Here is a 20,135-nt window from a genome sequence, read left to right as displayed (position 1 = left end):
AATATAAAATATTTTAGTCAGAGTTTCAAGTTGTAGTATTTTTCAACAAAATCTTAAAACTCATAATAAAATTAATTCTAATGTAATAAAATTAAATACTTATCACAGTGTTTTGAGAAGGATTTTCATTGTTTAGCATTTTACATTATGTTTGATATAGAAAAATGTTTCGAGAAACAATTCTGTAATTCTGTAGACGAAGAGAGCGACACAACGTAAAGAAGCAAACACAGCGTTTTGGCACTTGCTAAAGTACTCTCATATTTCAAACCTTTATTAAACCATTACTGAGTTCAGCTCATGATTTTGTTTCATTTGTGCTATGTTTACATTGCTAGAATCGTTCTCTCTCCTTAAAAATTTCTTTTTGATGTATTGTATAAGAATTCTTTTTATTTTAATTTAAAATAAATACTTGTTTCATAACAGTTCTTTGCTAGAACGTGTTCTTAATTGGAGTAACTTATTAATTAAAACTGTGTCTATTTACATAACATGGCTATAAGGGGAAGGGCTAATTCTATGTGAATGTTAAGTTAAGCTCCAGTTCACCTTCCTCTTGGTGCAGCGTCTGGAATCTGACTCTATTACATACGTTATTCCTGGAACCTGGAGTCAAGTTCATCTGAAGAAATCCAAAACCAAGAAACTCAAAACGAACTTTTTACATCATTTCAATATCAGAGACAACTAGACCACAAAATATAGTGTAATCTGGGTGAGGTGGTATTCTTACTGTCTCATCAGGTGCAAAATTGTGTTATGTGTAGAAAAATCGGTTGCTCCACCGTGTTTAGAGATCATACCTATAACAACGTAGTACACAACATGATACAGTAAGAATACCTCTTGACCTAGATTACACTATATTTTGTGGCCTAGTTGTCCAAAAACGATGTAACGAGTTCGTTTTGAGCTTTATTTAAACGAACATGACTCCAGGTTTCCCGAAGTCAGCTAAGGTGTCCTTAACGTATATTATGAGAATGATTAATGATATAACAGAGGGGGAAACGCAACTACCCTAAACCACAGACAGGAAATGCATTTAAAATATTTTCATAATATTTATATATTCCAAAAGGCTATGTATTTTAAAGTATGCCGACCTAGTTTGATCATTAAAATAATTAAACACATCATGGTTGTGTTGTCATAAAACAATGTTTACACAGAAAATTTTATTACATTACGAACAGGCTCTTACAATTAATATTTCGTAAGTTTAGACCAATATAGGATTTTCGGTAGTATAGTAAATGTATGTGGTTCGTAGCCCAGTGAGAGTTTTGAAACAAAAATAGGCCTATATTTATAACAGGGACTGTTTGAATACTCTAGGGCACTTTCACATTTAAAATATAAAATTATATTCAAATTTATCTGAGATTACATTGTTACTTATGTTACCCATGTTCGGTCATCAAACGGTACGATAATGCTACTAAAAACACAGCATAAACACATCAATCGCCTTGTACAGTAAATTTTAAAAAGTGTTTTTACGCAGAGTTTAAAAAGTGAGATGAGAAATTTAAACTCTAGCTTGCATATTGTAAGACTGACATTACCATATACCTAGCATGGGTACAGCATATCTGTATGGATAATATATATTAGAAACGCAACACAACAAGTGTAAGATTGATAAACCCTCCAGTTAATTTCCATTTCACGAAATTAAATACTACTCAAGCGATGTCTCAGATCATTTTTATGTAATTATATTATACACGAATTTGGGATTCCCACATTTTAAAGTTGTATGCAAGAAAAAAACGTAAGCAAACCCAATGGCATCAAAACGCATCAACCTTGCAGTCATAAAGTCCAAAAAGTGCCAATTTTTATCGTTTTAAACATTTTTACTTACAATAATGCATTTAAAGCTCAATTCCTAATAATTTTTTGGGAGTAAGTACATGTAATCGTCAAAAGATCGCTCAGTGTATATTTTAATATCTCATGTGGGTTGAGCCTCAGATTCACCTTTGTGTCCAGACGTCATCTGCAAATCGCTAAATATAATACTAATGAGTCGCTTCAGAGGCATTAGAGTATTTTTTTTAATGGCAGAAGGAAATTGAAAAATATGTTTGAAAAACCTTGCGGAGACGTGATTAAAGAGAGTGTAATGAGACAGCAACGATCCCGGTGGGTGAGCCACGGCCTCTCCTGTAATCTGCGGACTTCGGCTTCGTCTGCTTCTCTTCCGGCTGTTATTTCAATGACGGTAAACTGTTGTCCTGGATTAAGATTTAGTATTTACTAACTCAACTGTAATTGTGGACCTATATACAGAGTTATTGTCATAAAAAAGCTAGGTGTAATTTTAATTTTATCGGAATGTAAATTAGGACGCTAAATAACCTAACAGCAGTAATTAAGTAATATTTGTCACATAAAAGTCTATTATAACTTTTTATATGTTGTAAGCTTCATATGACACATCAAGTAGCTAAGCTGGCAGGAGTTTGCAGTCTACCCTACCATGACTAGTGCAACATATTATAACAATGCAAAATTGTATCATACCTAGTAATATATACAGGGTGTTCACAAAAGTGCCACAAAGCGATGTGCCTAACAGTACTCATTGTTCCAAAAAAAGGCCTATAATATAGGTCAATATATTTGTCCTTTAGCCGCTAGCCACCATTTTGTATATTTTATAAAAATAATTAATATCTCTAAAGCTACAGATACCAAATTTGAACATACAAAGAGAGAAAATAAGAGAGAATTTTCGCTTTTTAACTTTGTTTTATTTGCTGTAATATTAACAAAACGGCACCTGTTAATTGTTAAAGTAAAATTAGACTAATATAGTTATAGAAATTGTAAATGATATAATAAATTTAGTAATTTTTATTTTTAACAATTCTAAAGGTATATTTTCAACTAAATCCGTCAAAGCATAATAAGCAAGACACTTTATAGGTACGCTTGCACAAGCCGGGAGCAATATTAGTCGATACATCTCAACTGTGACATGCTTGCTGGTGTGTACCCCACAGTATTAAGATTATGTCTAAACATCGTAGTGCAGCTGATTCTGCACCTTATTAGAACTCTATAACATATAGCATATAATAGATGGTTAGCGTGAAGGCACAATCTATTGAAAAACTTGAACACTCGTAAATAATTTTACGTCACATCAGAACAGTGGCAGATTAAAAAGGTTTTTGCAGCTTATGTCGATAATACTTCTATCGATGATACTACGAGTAATTTCGATGGTACTACTATCGATGGGTACTAAAGGTCTTTGGTTTTGTAGAGGTATACTTTAAAAGTGTAATTAAAGTTCCAAAAAAGTTACCATAGTCTATTCGTTTGTCTACAGTAAGTTGTAAATATTGTAAGAAATGTTTCCTTTAAATATTTTTTCCAACTTGACATGACGTGATTTTGTGATTAAATTTTTTACATATATAAGTTTAATTTGCTCCTGTAGTAAAATTTGTTTTTTACTATATGTTTTAACATATTTTTAAGAAGGCTTTACTGCTAGACGTAACAGTAACCAGACTATACTACTAGGTTTAGTAACAATGCAGCAAACATTGTGTTTATTAGAACGTAATCAGAGTCAAACAATGCTATGTCCATATCGAATCATAAGGCTCCGCCAGTAAAGTAAAATAATGGTGTTTCTTAGAATTGAGTACCAAACCAATTAAATTTGTTGATTACTTTAAAATACCAAGTAATATTTATTTTTATTTAGTTTTATAGTTTTACCTGTAATGTTTAATTATTCCTCTTAAATATTAGCTTTATAACAAATAAACAAGACTTATAAAAATATAGGATATAAATGAAAATAATAATACAAATTTACCAAGGAATTTGAATATTTGAATCACCAAGTGTAACATAGAATACTAAATTATAACCAATAAATCAAACTAAATAAAAGAAAATATTGGATTTGAATGTATATTAAAATTATAATACAATCAAAAGCATTTCAGATGTAACTCCGAAGTCAGTGCGGTTATCATTCAATGTCAAGTGACAATGTCTGTCTGTCTGTCTGTGTATCTGTCATTGACAAATCACTTCTGTTAGTTCTCCCTCTGGCTGCGGTATGGTCCAGAACTCTGTGGTGGTTGTATTTGAATCTAAACTTACATATAGTTACTGAATGAAATGAAATATGTCATTGTAAAATAACAAACCAAGTTGTAAAACATATAGGATACTAGATAGTACTTTATACTAGAAATAAATATATAATAATTTGCCTACAAAATAATAGTCAAAATAAAACTGTAAAAGTTTCAAGAATCTGTGATAACAACTCAAACGTATTACCTTTACTTGTTACTTACGTACATTTTTTCACGACAGTGCTTCGACCATCCGGGGAAGAGTGCTGGCATCCCTCCGCGACCCTGAGTAGAAACACAATTTCTAATCTTCACATGTTGTATGGTAATTTATTTCATTGTTATGCTTGTTACCCCTCATATTGATTTTTGTGTTTCTGAATAGTTTACTGCTTTGTTGTTATCTATTATGCTGTTTTGTTGTTACTATTACTTGTATTATTAATTGTTATATTTAATACTTTATGTTGTTGTTTTTGTTGGATTGTTATCACTGTTATTGTTTCTTTCTTTCAGTTGATATTTAAATATTTATATGTATACTACCCACTTGTACTTTGGCTTGTTTGCCGTTGGAATGTAATAAAATGTAAAATTACCAGCAGAGTATTGTACAAATTAATTCAATGCCCTATTTATGTAAATTAGAGCAAACCTTGGGTCCTCTTATCCAAATATTAATATCACCAATCCATGTTAGCTTCTTTATCTTCTCGTGATGTTACTGCATGACCACGGACTAATCCATGCAAAGCAAACTCAGTTAGTTCTATTGTCTGGAATCCTGGAAAGTTCTCATACAACTGCGCCAGGAAATAAATGAACCAACGTCGTTATTACGTTATTATACCGGTCTATTCCACTATAACTATAACAATTGTGAAGAAATTCTCTTTACAAACGTGGGGTTTAGACTCTCCTCAACCCCCGCCCCAAAGGGGTCGTGAGGGGGGTCACGCCCGTGTAGGAAATGCACTCAATACGTGTTGTAGTAGCTAGAGTGTAGGTCAACACTCCGACGTCATTGGTCCTTGCATGCTATGAGGGGAGAGCGATAGGTACCTTTTTATTTGAATTCTCTAATAATAAAAGTCCTGTACAATAAGTTATAAAATGCAACTGCATTACATAGACTATATATGTAACATACGACTATATTAGGACACTTCTTTGAACTATTAGTCTATAAATTAAATAAATTATAAACCAATTAACTTGTTAAATTACGCATCCCTCAGGTTGGTTAACAATTAAGAATGGTGCAGGGACTCGCCCACGGAGTTCAACACGTAATATATTATAATGTATGCGATGGAAAAGTAGTATTGCTTTAATAAGCATTTTTTAGTAAAAGATAATAATTGGTGATATTCACATAACTATATTGACATATTATAATAATGTAAAGTACACAATGTATGGATACACGGATACACTGTATGGATATACTTCACAGATACACTGTATGGATAAACAGTACGGATACACTGTATTCATTGCTATGCTGAGACAACTCCTCTTAATTTGAGAATAAATTGAATATTCTATTCACAGACATTTCAGAAAATCTCACTAAACAGCGCTTAGGCCTCTGGAGGGTTTCTGCCTCTTGGAGCTCATGTATCTGGCTGAATCCTATGACTCGAACTGAGGCTGAAAAATGTGTTTCTATGAGTACATACTGCATGTGGAACTTTCTGGCTATCAGAACTTCTTGTCCTGGCAGCTTTTAGCCTACAGAATATTCTAGTTAATATAATTCTTTGTATCCAAGAATTCTTACTACCCAATTAAGTAATTTCTAGAGACATGCGTTATTAATATAAATCTTTACTTAAGCTTTCACTTACTCAGTTAAATTATTACTGGATAATTAAGTTTGTTTTCATAACTTTAGAGTTATTAAATAGCGCCTTTAGATAACTGAGCCCGCCTCTCAATAAAGAGTGAGTTTAGTTCAATATTGTGTAACACAGAGGAACGAATTGTAATTGGAGTATGATCAGCCAACACTGTTGAGCATAAACAACATTATGCGACATGATATCAGGGTTTTGCATGTCTGACTGTTGCACATTATAGTATTATGATTATATTACATTATATTATAACGCTACGATTCTAAGATGGGAATCTATTATTCTCTTTCTAAGCAAAAAACCTATAACATTTAAACATACAAAAAAAAATTAAATCTAATCAAAGTATTGGCTATAAGTTTTCCAGAAAACATGTTTTACCTTAAAACCTAACACATATCTTGCTATAAGTTCAGTAATGGTGAATGAGTTTTCATAGGTAGAAATCTTTGAGTCGAGGCATTAAGGCCCCTTAGTTCGAGTCATAGGACTCAGCCAGAATCCTTGATTTCCACAAGACAGAAACCATGAAGAGGCCTGAACGCTGTTCAGTGCGATTTTGTGAATTTTTCGTGTAAAAAAGTTTAATACATTCTCAAATTAAGAGTGAATTATTTTAGCATAGCAATGAATACATTGTATCCGTACTGTGTATCCATACAGTATATCTGTGCAGTGTATCCTTAAGGTATATCCTACAGTCTTCTATGCACTGTATCTGTGCAGCGTATCCATATATGTATTCGAACAATATATCCGTGCAGTGTGTACGTACAAAGTATCCGTGCAGTGTATCCGTACAATGTATCCGTGTATTGTATCCGTGCAATGTATCCGTGTATTTACGCTAATTTAGAGACCAATGGGGCGTAACTCTGAGGGATTTTTTAAATAAGAATAGGCCTATATTCACGATTGATACCCTTAAGATTGTCCACGTAAATTTTCAGTACAATCAGTTGAATAGTTTACGCGTGAAAGCAAAACAAAACAACAAAGTCACTTTCGTATATTTAATATTATTAGGATAGTTCTCAGAAGTTTCCTAACATACTCAAATATTTTACATATGAGTCTATGTCATACAGTTGCATCTTTAATAGTACTAGTACAAGTATTTTATTATAACAGCATTCAAATAAAAAAGTAGGTATCGCTCTCCGCTCGTACCATAGGAGGAGGTAATGACGTTGAGGTGTTGACATGCACTCTAGCTACTACAACACGTGTTGAGTGCACCTCCTACAAACGCGTATTCTCTTGCACACGGGGGAGGGAGTCTAAACGCCTTAATTGTGAATAGAATTTCTTCAACAATATTCGAAATCTTCCTCTCTGAGACCTGCATATGTTCGTAACTGTTGATAACCTATTAAAAAAAAGGACATTTCCTCACGCCTTAAGAGATGACTGACAGTTACGAATGTTTTGACTTGGTTATTATTTTTAATACTTAATAGGAAACTACTGAAATGTTACTTAAGTTTTAAATTTACTTATTGCCCAACCGTTTGAACTGTTTTAATAGAAAGTTATTGGCAGAGCTCTTACCTTTAACATAATTGTAAACATTTTACTAAAACTCATAAATTAAGAGGTGCAGAGTAAAAAAGGAACCGCTTTGCATTAAAAACAAACAGGATTACAAAACACAAATGATCAGTTTCAGACTGTTTTCGACAAATGAACCTGTTAACGCTACCTGCAATAAGCCTGAAACCACTGCAACGATATTGTAAAAGTTGGAAACGCTCTGAAACTCTGAGTGCTCTATTCAGGGAACTCAAGCTGAAGTGAACTATCGGTCAGAAGTAAACTTTGGTTGAGCACTTGTAACAAGTACCTCCCTTTAATGTACCTCCGGCTTCTTTTCTGGGGCTGTAGATACAATATCCTTGTGAACTCAAGCTGAAGTGAACTATCGGTCAGAAGTAAACTTTGGTTGAGCACTTGGAACAAGTACCTACCTTTAATGTACCTCCGGCTTCTTTTCTGGGGCTGTAGATACAATATCCTTATGAACTCAAGCTGAAGTGAACTATCGGTCAGAAGTAAACTTTGGTTGAGCACTTGGAACAAGTACCTACCTTTAATGTACCTCCGGCTTCTTTTCTGGGGCTGTAGATACAATATCCTTATGAACTCAAGCTGAAGTGAACTATCGGTCAGAAGTAAACTTTGGTTGAGCACTTGGAACAAGTACCTACCTTTAATGTACCTCCGGCTTCTTTTCTGGGGCTGTAGATACAATATCCTCATTAGGAACAAGCTCGTAAACATGCAGTGAATAATAGTTTGTTTTCAGTGTGACTAGTACAAAATAAATTTTGAATTTTTTAAATAGAAGATCCATTTATAAATGAAGTTTTAAAATAATTAAACTACATTCCTAAATTTTATAAATCAAAACAATAATTACAGTTAGATAATAATTATATAAGATGAATAAGACATAAATTACAGAAGTAATCTAATATACTTTTGTATTGAAGAATTAATCAACTGTGTCACACGTATGCTAAAAAGTCGGTATCTTTTATTTCTAAGCAGCAATGTACCATAAGGAGATTTGTGTCAACTTTGTGGATCATCTGTATATTTACTTTGACATTTTAAGCTATTTTAAGTGATTATGGCTTCTAATTCTCTTTGAAAAGGATTTTTGTATTTCTACCATATTCTGTATTTACATTCCTGTAATGCATAAATTTAAATAACATGATTTTAGGTATAAAATTATTATTATCACAACTGAATTAGAAACACCCAATATTATTGCAAGAATTAGGTTTTAAAGTGTTACAGACAGGCCTAGTGATAGTTAAGGAGTAAATTCGGTTCACTGATATATAAATGGTAAATACATCATTCGTTATCATTCATATTTTTCATTCCAAAAATACTCTTAATATTACTTTAGCCATGTACAAAAGGGGTATTATTCTTTGTCATACGTATATAAAAATACAAAAATAATATTTATGTCATGCTATATATAATTATATTTAACATGAAAGCACTTAACAAGATCCACAGAACCCTCTGTAACACAAAGTACCAGGATGACATGTATTACACATTGGGTTGAGCCCAGCCTATTTAGATAGGGAACAATACAGTTTTAAATGGTCAAGAATTCCTTATTCACATATGAACAATGATATTCTTCTTATAAAAATATTTATAACTATTTACTACACATTCACAAGTAACATTAAAATAGAAATAAACTTTAAAATTTGTATGAGTTTATTTTGAATCAGAATAAAAGAGGTGACTCTATTAACAGTAAAATTGTATATCTAGATACCCTTCAGTAAATATAACATGAAACTAGCTGTATGTGTACATTAAATAAAGATATTATTATATTCAAGATATGAAGTGAGGTAGTAAACTTTGGTTCCTATGAAATTTTAATTTGTAAAAGTTATTGCAGAACCACTTTTAACGGAACAAAGTTGGTAACTTTGCGCAATATGGCGGCTCGGTTGATGAGTGGTTTAGTCTTTTGTTAAACAAAATATAAATTGTTCACAACATCCATTTTATTACGTCAGTGCTACGTTATGCTCTAGGCCAGCATTTATATAATGCTATCTTGCATTTAGAAGGCTGTCTTCTGTTAAAGTGGGCTAAACATTGAAATGCGCCCCTAACCTAAGAATATAAATTCAATAGCTATTTATTGTACCATGAAATTGTTAATGATAATATAGAAACAAAATATTCAGAAAGCATATACAATTATTAGTGATATTTATTTACTTAGTTTTACTAATTGTACTATGTATACTACACACAATCCTACAGAGATTCTAACTACATACTTCAACCTTTAACTGAGACGTACATAAGAATATTTGCTTTTCAAAATAATAAAACATCAATAGCAATATAAATGGTTTGTTTTTTCGATTGTTTACCCTTATTATATACAAATATTATCGTAATATTTATTTTTAAAATTTTTCTGCAAAATTAATTTAAACAATGTTTTAGCTTCTGACAGTTAAGTTTTACTATTTATCTTCTAAATCCGTCGTATTTCAAAAAAGCTGCTAAAATGTACTTAGTTAGTTTTTAAACTTTTCTATATTTTTATCTGTTACGATAAATATATCTTAAATCGTTAAAATAACTTCTTCTGGTCGTCTACCGTCCTTTCCAATTTGTCATTAGTGTTATGACAAAATCTTTAATGTGCGCTTATGGCAATTATAATATGGTTTATTATGAGTCATTTTAATAAGTTCCTTTCAATCATTTTATTCTTACATGAAATTAAAAGATACTTGGCTAAAACTGCTAGTTCTTCCTTTTACAATTTAACCATTCTTATTATTGGAATAATTTATACAAAAGATCTAAGTTATTTTGACAAATGCTATATTTTATTTATTTACGTGGAAGCTCGTCATATACCGACAGGTGGTCGACTTGTGCAAGAGATGAACTGTGAAAACTAGCAAGTATACCTGTAAAAGGTGCTGAATGTATTAGTGCATGTGGTAAACATTTTGGGATCAATCTCAAGTTGAAACATATCAGGAGTTCTTAAGAATAAGAACTGAAGGAGGAGTAGAGTTTAGAAACTGGGCGGGTTCCAGTACAAAGTGACAAACAATGTAAGTGCTGTTCTGCGACTTTTCCCCGTCTACAAAGTTTTTTTTAATTGCAATGTCAATAAAAACTTAGCTTTAATAATATATTCCAGGTTAAAACTTGGAGTACTTTTGATGAATATATAATTATTGTTTTAAAATTATTTGGAGACATTTTCAAAGAAGATGATCTATGATTAGTAGTCTGAAGAAAGTTTTTGTTGTAGAAAGGTATATCAATAGTATCATTACTTAAAATTTGAAGCGGAGTTATTTTTAAATTTTATAGTTTGCCTATGTTTAATTTAGTAGTTTATACGGCAGTAGTATATATTCACAAGAGCAATGCCTTTTACGTATACCTCAGGTAGAAGTAATGACAGAATGGTGTATGAATATTTATGTCCTGTTTGGAAGTCATCTCTATGCAGACGTCATCTAGCAGAGCTGTTTGCGAGGTAATGGGTTATATCCGGGAGATCAGGATGATCATACCTTAGTGTTTCCCAAACTGCCCATTTACTTTTTATTTCATGGCCGTATTTTATGCTTTGAAAAGATGGTTTATAATTTGGTGCCTTGTGTACCATACAAATTTGGTATCAATCCAAGTAAGACATAAGTGAAATCGTTACATTCGGCAAAGCATTATAACACGAACACCGTGTTTTTTTACGTTTTGGAAGTTGTAAAGTACTGCATTCTATTTATAAAATAATGGAGAATATGAACGCATAACAGGATTTTGGTTCCATCGTTAAAAGAAGAAACGTTTCGAAGGTTGGAATCTATTAGCTTCTTCAGGTCTCATAAAACTCAAGTAAAGACCAAATCAATGTATATGGCTATGAACTTGTAAAATATCAAATACTCTTATGAATAATTCAAACATATGGATGTGAGTGCTAAATTTTTTGTTTCTGATGACGTTTCCATGCTACAGAATTTATATTTTCCCCAGTCTCTCGCCTTATATGGTTAGTATAGCAAGTCTTGTGCAATGCACATTCATTGTGCAATTGTATAGTTAGCACATCTTCTAAACTCTTTGTACCGAGCGCGCATGAAGTTTTAAAAAATAGCGAAAATAATGTAATTCTTTTACGCACTAAAGAAATATACAAATTTACTTACGAGGCAAGACAATTATTCTTTAATTAACCTGTAGTAGATAGAAACTGTCGCAAATTATTCTGTGTGGCAAGAATAATTCCTAGAGTATTACTGGTTTTTACGTATAGATTAACTGATAAGAACAGTACTATTTAAATATTTTTATTAGTATATCCAGGTCCTCCTTTAGTATTACTGGTTTTTGCATGTAGACTAACCCATAATAAAAATACTATTTAAACACTTGTATTAACATATCCAGACTCTCCTTGAGTATTGCTGGTTTTTAAATATATACTAAATCAAAAGAGCAATATTATTATTTAGTATGAGTATATTCCAAAATTGTTCGCTGTATAAATTATGTACAACCGATTAAAATACATTTCCCTGTTTTCATGCTCGTATTTATAAATTCGTTGTTTTCTTTTATTAAATGTGACACGGTATAACCTAGCCTATTTAATGAAATTTTGTTAACAACTAAATATATAAACTCGATGTCGTTCTGGTTAAAACAAACATTTTGCCTCTTTATGTATTAAAAAATATAAATATGTTAAGTTTAATTTTTCATTATTGAATTAGACAATATTTTCAATTGTTTTAAATTCGACGGTCGTAACAACCGTTTGTCATGACACATGAAATTGTTTTTTTCTTTCGACAACACAGTTAACAAAAATACTATCGATTTATTAATTATAGCAACTTGACATTTACCGTCAACGGAATAAAATGGTAAAATAAATCTTAATCGAATTTTGATACGTTTTTTTATTGCCAATTCTTTGATACACTCCACCTCCCCTTCACACCGTAGACAGTTGATCACTTTGACATCAACTTGAGCGGGAAGTTGTCCATAAGGGACAGTTGTGTGAGACTGAATTCTCAAGTTGTCCTTAATTCCGCACTATATCTATGACGTCACTGTCCTATGTCAACTCACATTTGTGTCGACAATACAGGGCCACCTCCCGTATATAGAGGTTTTGAAGGCAAAGTTAGTAATCCCAAACTCTGAAGGTATCTCCGTGTGACTCTATGATTTTTGAATTTGCAGTCTTTCTGACTGCGTTCTTTTGAACAAAACATGCTTTTTTAAATTATAACTCTGCGCAGCCACCTTGCAAATATATTAAGCCATTTTTGTAAAATTTTCAGATTAAAATTTTGCAAGGTTACTCAGAGTAAAGATAATTTATGTTCGTAATAGAGGCTTAATGTTTATGCGTACAAAATATTTTTATTTTTAAACTATCTTTAACTTTGTTAAGCAATAACTGGAAACACAAATTACTTGGAAAACTGGGGATTAAAACATCTAAGGCTTAAAATTTATAGAAGCTTTGACCATTTTTAAAACAAACACCAAGTACGCAAGTTTTATGTTTTAACATTACTAAGACAGCATAAAATCTTTAAGTGACATAATTAAGGCAGTGAATATTAAAACAAATTTAGAATGAAGCAGGAATCCCATAATATTTGTAAAAGCAGCATAAAAGCCACAAGCCCAATGGTGGTTATATTGTAAAAGTTGCCTTTGTTCAACGATGGGAGAACACCGACTGTTTGGCAGAAGTTGAAAACTGAATATTAACCACTGGCGAAACTTTAAAATGGTTGTACTCGGTCTCGCTCCGTGAAATGCGAATACGAAAAAATATACAATTATTTCTATCTGCTATAAATCATGTGTGCACATTGTCTACATTGTATTGCTTATCGCTGTAAGTGAGTTTCCATCTTTGTTTTAACAATTATTAGTTTCAATAGTTGTAAATTAACTAATTTTAAATTATTAAAATCAATAAACAAGGCAATATCACATAGAGTGATTCCAAATTAATCCAATAAAAAATTAGAAAGTAGCTAATGTCATTAAAACTTTTTTTATATACGTTCTAATAAATAAAATGTAAAAATTCTCTCTTTTGTTTATTTGTTTCTTTGGGTTTTTATACATTTAATTACTTTAATAAACTAAAGTACTAGTTAAATTTATGAAGTTAAAAGTTTTATCATATGCCAATATACGAACAATCACATTTCAATAAAAATTATTTTCTCTATAATCCACACTTATTACGACGGATGCCGATTCCAGGGTCAATTCTATGATAGTGACATATTTCACACACAATACAGTGCATTGAATCAACCCTTTCCACCACAGCTACTACGTATGTACAGTGCTTTGGCATAATTTCTAAAACATAATGTACTCCATTTTTTTTTTTTTTAAAGGAGAGGCCGGTCCCCTTTTAAGCCTTATTTTGTCCGTCCTCATGGCCCACTGGCCTGTGCGAGGATCTTATCAAACAGAATAAGGGGGAGAGTCGATACAGTACGAGGTTGGTTGTACTGATAAAAAGTGCAACGGTCACAGACAGGATTTGAACCTGCGCTATCTCTACGTTCTACAAAAAAGGTCTAGTGAACCTTTACTCTATCTTCCATGGTGTAGCCTCAGACCCAAAGTCCAACGACTTAGACCGCTCGGCCATTGGCACTCCAATTTTTTACCTGATGAGAGATTGGGAACACCTCTTAAACTAGATTATATTGATTTAATAGTCTCGTTGTCTCTGATATGAAAACGTTGCAGAATCCGTTCTGAACGTCTTTGTGGTCTGCTTTCTATGCTTTTAGGTAAAATGGAGGTAAACTCGACATTCAAACTCAGCTCTACAATATTAATTGGGGTTCAAAATGCCATAACAGGTTTATTCCATCCTCATCAGTTAACCACTCTTATCCTAAATTCAGTTTCCAAGCCTCTGCCAGCATTGCCATCGTGTAGTTATTTGTACATTTTGTGTACACCGTATCATAAATATATTTCATGAAATATATTTGAATTAAATAAAATTGGTTCTTCATTAATTTAATTAATTGTTCGGTATTCATGAAGCTGAACCATTATTACTTTCTGTAATAATGTCATTTTAATAAAGAGGGCTTGGAGTAAAACTCATACTTTGTTGGAGGAGCTACAGGTTTATAGCTTATTATTAGCTCGTTATGAGCTTATGAATCGTATTTACCAAAGGAAAGCCGTTTATAATGTGCAAAAGCAGAGTAACTAAAAACTAATATTGAATTGAATAAAATATGTGTTTGTAATTAAACTATCGAAATTGAGACATAACCGGTAATCATCTAGTTCTTATTGATTTAACCGGTGGACTGATCCTTGATGAGCGACGTAACTGCGTTAACACCAGCTTTGATTGTATTGGTGAGTGCAATGAATGAGAATTGGGGTGAATTAAAACAAATTATATGTATAAATAAAATTCAAATGTAGTGAATGAATGATAAATTTTAGTGTTTAATTTACTTTCAACAGTCATGGTATTATTTCATTATTATTAGTGGTGGATATACGATTCATCTCTTTGCAAAGTAGATGGTGTTTGGACAACAGTTGGGGATGACAGTACTACTACGCTCTGGTTACAGTTGAGGTGTTTCCTTCGTATGCCGCCAGTACATACATGGGAAAACTCAAAGGTATTCAGAGGGTCGTATTTGGATTTTCCTACTTTCCGTTTGTGCACCTGATCTACATTCCTCTTTATAACGTATTCATCATCCAGTTTGACTAAATATGATTTTTGCTGGAGTTTTCCCAGTAGACAGGGGTGATAGCTATCAGGGGGTTGGGAATCTTTAAAAAAGTAACACAGACTTTCAGGTAAAGTTGAGGTTCGAGTTTTCACACAGGAAAGCTTTATATTTAATGTCTAACAGTATTCTTCGGTTTACCCATTGATTGAAACTGTAAAATCATGCCAAATTCCCTGTTGTTGCCCGAATTCCATGATTTTTTGTCATTTAAAAATAGTTGCATTGTCACTATTTAAAATCTATAACAATAACAATACAAGAACAATAACTATATCATGTTGGTTTCATTATTCTCTCAAGTCTATGAATCGTTTGTAAGTATCAAAAAGTAATTATCCTTGAAGGGTCTAACATAATCCATATGTACTTTCCAGTTAGATCTAGGGATTTTCCAATGATAAATAGGAGACTTCGGATCTTTGTTTAAGTGAAAAAATTCCATACGACTTTTTACTATACCATATTATTATCAATTTTTTTGCAAGTTCGAGTTAGAGCCTTCATTTAACAATGCCGACATGTGTAGAGTGTAGAGACTCTTTAAGTAAAACTGGTTGAAGATATTCCTCTGAACATAATGTCATTTTGAAGAGAAGTTTTAGGCGTTTCATATAGAATGACCTATAGTAATAGTTAAGAATGAAATCTCATATTTGATCCGTTAATTTAGAATGTATTCTTCATCAACTTGTTGATGTCCAACTCTTTGCAACGGTAATGAAGTTCTTGGAAAGTAATAATTCAGTTTAATATTTTAATTATCGTATTGAAAAGAATTCACTTATGGTTTTACACTAATGAATTTGTTCTAAAACTGTGTGTATAATATGTAAATTAGTGTATATGACAAAATTTGAACGTCTGGACAATATTTGAAACATGAAAAATGTTAAAACATGGTCAACTGCCAATAACTAATTTGGTATATATTTTATAAGTTACTATAAAGAATGACATTCTGAATGTTTTTATTTTTAATATGAACGCGTAATAATTTATACGATAGTGTATATAAAACTTAAATATTAATAAAGTTAATGACGAATTAAATTCCTACTGTCCACAATGATAGGCTAATTGGACGAAAGTTTAGTGTCGTTAACATATATTAGGTGATAGTCCTGAAGAGGCTCTTTGTTTCTATGGCAGGGTTAAATAGCTAATTAAGTCCAGGAATACTGTCTCGAATATATTAAGGTGATCTCAAGCGGACTCGAGAGTATAATTATTTCTAGAGGTTATCAAATCCTAGTCTCTTTAAACTGGAAATATTTATGTTGGTGACTCTTTTGAACAAGAACTACATACGACATCAAAATCACTGCTAATCCTAGTCTGTGAGCTGAGAGCGATTTATCAAATCCTAGTCTCTTGAAACTGGAAATATTTATGTTAGTGACTATTTTGAACAAGAACTATATACGACATCAAAATCACTGCTAATCCTAGTCTGTGAGCTGAGAGCGATTTATCAAATCCTAGTCTCTTGAAACTGAAAATTTTTATGTTGGTGACTCTTTTTGAACAAGAACTACATATGACATCAAAATCACTGCACCTCTTAGTCTGTGAGCTGAGAGCGATTTATCAAATCCTAGTCTCTTGAAACTGAAAATTTTTATGTTGGTGACTCTTTTGAACAAGAACTACATACGACAACAAAATCACTGCACCTCCTAGTCCGTGAGCTGAGAGTGATTTCCCTTGTACAAGCAACAATCTAATCTTTCGATAGAGGAACCACCGATAGAGCAATCTTCCTAAGAAAGTATTTGGTAGTCACATGGTCTGGTTTGGTGGCAGTATCGAAGGGGTTAATAACATAAAGGACAATTCTCTTCACAGATTATATTTGTTAACTTATTGAACTCAAAACTGACCATCACACATTTAAACTGATGTTAAATATGTGTCAGCTAACGAAATAAAGAAACGGAAATCCATCATTTTCAGCAATACATAAAATATCGGTCTGTATCACCGTACTCACGTACTCAAGTATATTCGAGTTGCATAAAAATGGCTAATGACAAGTATGTCTTGTAAATTTACGTTCCGAGAGATCTCTTATGAAATTCTATTCAAACTAATTTGTATAAGAAAATAGATCTAAATTAACACAGCAATTGATTAAAAATTAAATAAATAACTCTTATTTTTCAAATATACTAGTTTCTCTGTTTAAAGTGTGTTATTGGCGAAGGTTTGAAAGAATAACAGGATTTCAGACATTTCGCCAGTTGGGAGAGGTATTAATACATACAAAAATAACAAACAGAAAGAAGTAAAGAAGGGACATTTAGATTAGAATCCCACTGTGGCCTGTGCTAGTGTGATGTGTGATTGTGATCCTCGTACTTGTTGTGATTTGTGCTAGGGACTTGCATCCTGTGCAGTGATAATGCCTAGATTGGACTCTAAGCAGCTTTTGGGTATGTTTGTTTCTTCATTTCTTTTCTTCTTTTTTTGTTCGTTATTTTTATATGTATCAATGGCTCCCCCACCTGACGAAGAGTATAGATTCAAATCCAAAAATACGATGTTTCATACTTTTTAAAACATATAACGATGGAAAATATCTAAAACCCTGTTATACTTAGTATGTAAGACACTATTTTAAGCTACTTCTAAACAATACAGTTTTGTTCTGTAAGAACCTTGAGCTTTTTCTGTAATGTAGGTTAACTCTCAAAGAATGTTTTTAATTCGTGAGTACAAAAAAACAATATAATATTGTCATATATTCATAAGTTTGTCATTGAGGTAAATTATTTTTGCTAGCTGATATTAACGCTTTGGTTTTAATGGGATTTTAGCATAAGCCTATAGGAACTCGTTTTAAACTTGCCAGTTCATCATTAATATTAAAGTACCTTCATTAAGTCGTTAAGCTATAATCGAACACGATTTTAGTTTTGTATTAGTTGTTGATATAATTAAAATGTATTTAAGTAATTGGAATTTTTGTGTATAAGAAGTATTCTCTTCAGAATTAATTATTCATCGAATAAAGGAGCTACTTTAGATTGGTCATATTATTACACCAAAAAAAGGTAAGCATTAGTTATAAATAAAGTCCAATACTCTGCTAACTAAATATTATATTTCCTTAAGAACACGATAAATATACCATTAATTAAAAACGTGTTTGAAGCACAGGTGACAGCATGACTATGTTGAGAAAGATTGCAAGAGTATGTTGTAGTACCGTGGGGGGGGGGGGTTAGATGGAGGAGGAAACGTCCCTCCCACTGGAGGTAATTGTCTGTCAAATTCAATTCCCGGTGCTGACACCAATTTGTGAGGACATAACGAGTCACTGTGACTGGAATACCACAGAACTCTGCTTTATATTTCACCGCAATAATTCTTGTAGATTTGTACTGAACGATCACCAAGGTGGTGCTTTTCAATATAATTAGGTTTATAGATTAACCATACCGCTTACAAATTTAAGTAAAGATATAATTTTGGTCTAAGGTATTCTTAATACATTTATACGTGCAGAAGTTATGAGAACCGTAAGATATTTTCAACATAAGACCGTTTTGTGAGAGTTATTTGCAGTTTTCATAACTTATTTGCACCGAGAACAGCTCTTAGAAGTCACAAAAAAAACTTGAGACCAGTATGAGAATGGTTGAAGAAGTCAGTGTTTCGTATGAAGCTGATAAATAAATTGTAGTGCATTGTCATGTACCCCTTTAATAGGTCCTTTTTCACTATCCGGACTGTACAAGATTAACGGAGTAAACAAAACTATTAAACTTCTGTTGCGTATTGTAAAAGAAGGTAGATGTATTTACGACGTGTTCACTGTACATATCTTGCCAATCTTTGAAGGCAGGTTCAGCAATTTATCTTTATCCTTGACTTATTTATCATTAAGTTTCTTAACAGTTATCATAATTGTGATTTTATTCATTCTATTGCTCTTCAAAATTAATTATTTGTGAATATATTGATTATCCCATGACAAAATTGCCGTTATTTGGAGGTTTAAGATATTGGAATTAATTTGTCAAGCGACTATTTAACTTGGTCGCGTCAATTCCAACATCCTGACCTACTTACTAAGGACTTGTAATAGCTTGATTGACAGTCTTATTGACTGATTTACACCCATCATCGTCTTCCAAATGTTCATCCTGAATGTTTAAGATTTATAAAAGGCTTCAGAGGCGTTTTCTTCATTATTTATGTAAATCGTTATCGTAAAAATCTTTCAACGATAATCCGATAAATTCCCAAAATTAATTAAAACATTTTACCAGTTGTGTTACGATATGAATAGTCATGCCTTGCATTTTTATTGTAACAAGTATTCAGTAAATAAAAATAAGAAAATAAAGCCAGAAAAATGCTAACTTCGGAATGATATGTTCACAGAAAATTTAGTAATTACTCTCAATAAGCGATTTTTAACTTTTAAGCCCACATAGTATGTTTTAATAAATATCTTATTTTCTAATTCTAATTCTTCTTTTTTCATTTACTATCTTTCAGAAACTTGCGAAATAGTAAAAATAATAATGATTGCTCTTTTAGAAATACAGCGTTTCATTGATCATACTTTAAATATAATATATTAATTTAACCTATACTTTAAAAGTGTTATATAGTTTTTTTTTTACAATATGTTTAACACTCTACTTTATGTTTGTTTAAGGAGTTTCTCGGGTACGAGCAAACCAAGCATTTCTGACTCTACAGCAGTACTGTTCGTACATTGGCGGTCTTTACACATGAAGCTGCTGAGTTTATCTGATATCTGCTGAATCGTGCACTCTGACTTCCGGCCT

This window comes from Homalodisca vitripennis, chromosome 1, assembly GCF_021130785.1.
Source record: "Homalodisca vitripennis isolate AUS2020 chromosome 1, UT_GWSS_2.1, whole genome shotgun sequence".
NCBI lineage: Eukaryota > Metazoa > Arthropoda > Insecta > Hemiptera > Cicadellidae > Homalodisca > Homalodisca vitripennis.
The sequence above is the reverse complement of the archived record's forward strand: the minus strand, read 5'-3'. Positions refer to the sequence as shown.